The following is a 2,160-nucleotide window of genomic DNA, read 5'->3' on the forward strand; positions in this document are numbered from 1 at the left end:
AGTTTGAAGCACTTTTCAGTGATAAAAGTGAACTGCTAGCTTACTTGGTTGACATCTTTGCTATCTTGAATGAGTTAAATTTAGCACTGCAAGGACCAAGTGCAACATGCCTCGATTTGTCTGTAAAGATCCGATCGTTACAAATGAAACTTCAGCTTTGGCAAAAAAAAACTTGTATGAAAATGAAATTTACATGTTGTAAACCTCATCTGCTTTGAGGCACATGACATTGAACCAGACAAAAGGATTACAATGACAATTTCTGGTAGGCCTTTGTTCCCCGGCACTATCGGATGGGTTCAAACCAACCACCTTTAGGCCAGTCATCAAACACGAACCATTTGTACCACCGTCTGTAGTCTTATCCCTGGAAAACCAAACCCACTGCCCCTGAGTCATCGACTTCAACTCAAAGTGATGCTACCTAGGCTTTCTGAGGCTGTAAATCATATGGGAGCCAACTGCCCTACCTTTCTCCTTCGAATTGAAGCGGCTGTTGATTTTTAACCTCCTGTCTGGTGGTTAACAGTCCAGTGCTTACTGGACAGTGCCATTCGAAAGAGGCCTTTTAAAATGACAATGAATATGGCCCCTCTCGCCATAATCCCTTATGTCATATATTAAATTCTAGCCTCAATCCTGGGGTTATAGTCCCATTTTGGAGGACTTCCCTGCTTTGCTAACAGACAGGATTAAGGTGGATTGTATTTTGAGTCTCCATCTTATTAGAGGGTGTGAACTAAGTCATCATCCTTTGTTTCCTTGGGGCTCTGGTCTGCCAGAGGACAAAGACCAGACCTCCATCAAAGCCTTCCTCTGCATATAAGAGCCCTGGTGGAAGCAGAGGGCGAAATCCCAGGACCATTGAGGAAGAAGAACCACTAGGGAAGCAGGTGTAGGATCTGTCTGAAACAGCGCAGAGACCATGGCAAAGAAGGCAAGACCAGAGCAGAGGCTGAGGCAAGGAGACCATGAGCTGCACCCGGGCTATGAGACTGTGAGACAGAGCAGCGGGCTGGTTTCCGGGCCCACAGTCAGAGACCGAGGGACCACATGGGGGGTGAGGGAGTGAGAGACTGGTTGCTAGCTGAGAAGAGGTGTTGCTGTGAACCAATGACTATATCCTTGGCGTTTTCTGATTGGTAACCTCTTAAATTCCCCAGTAAGTCCCCATAACCGTGCATGCTGTCTGTGAGTTGCGTGTGTCTGCTGCAACGATTTAGAGAGCCCAGCAGAAGAGCAGAGTATCACCAGAGGAACGGTTGCTGTCAGAATAGGTAAAGAAAGATGGGGAGTGGAGGTAAGTGCCTGATGGCAATTGGGTGGAGTGGGACTCACTTCTCTCTTGTGTGTCGCCATGAGGTCAGATAGGGCCTCGCCATCATTTTCACACCTTTCAACATGGTTCTCAGGCATCATTGTTGGTGTTTAGGAGGGCGGTTTTAGTGGAGTGGTGTTGCTGACCTTTCGAACCAGATGATTCTTCTTGTCTTGTGCACGGTAGACTGTTTAGCAGCATCCCTGGCTTCCATGCATTAAGTACCAGGAGGAACCCATTCTGGTTGTGACAAGCAAAAAATGTCTCTTTACAACCAAAGTTTCATTGCCATCAGGTGAAGTTACAGTTGATCCTGTGAGTTTCTGAGATTGTAACCCTTTAAGGGAGTAGGAAGTCTAGGCTTTCTCCCATAGAGCAGCTGGTGGTTTCAAACTGCTGAACTTGTGGTTAACAGGCAATGTGTAACCCACTACCCACCAGAGCTCCCAGACATTATCAAATGTCCCTTAAAGGCAAAATCCCCCATTCTGCCCCATCAACCACTGCCACTGTATCATATTAAGATGAAGATGTAAATATCACAACAAATTTATTTTTCCAAAAAGAGGTATCATCACATTTAAAAAATCTCTTTTCCTACTTTGCAAATGTATTTAAATTCATTTTCTAGGCTCAAGCTGTCTGTGTAGTAAGTACTTGCCCAAGCTTTCCCTAGTTGCTTTAAATGAAGAATATGTTTAAAATTATTGTTTAATCCACAGAGCCTTAACTCTGGAGTTAAATATCTGTTTTCTAGGTTGCTGGTGGTGCTGTCGGGTGAGCATTGGGCTAATTGTAATGTAGGCTGATCAGTTTCAGAAGCTCTCTCTCTATATATATAT

The sequence above is a fragment of the Echinops telfairi genome, unplaced genomic scaffold (genome assembly GCF_000313985.2).
Source record: "Echinops telfairi isolate 266 unplaced genomic scaffold, ASM31398v2 ScPeMD7_5868;HRSCAF=6743_0, whole genome shotgun sequence".
NCBI classification, from domain to species: Eukaryota; Metazoa; Chordata; class Mammalia; order Afrosoricida; family Tenrecidae; genus Echinops; species Echinops telfairi.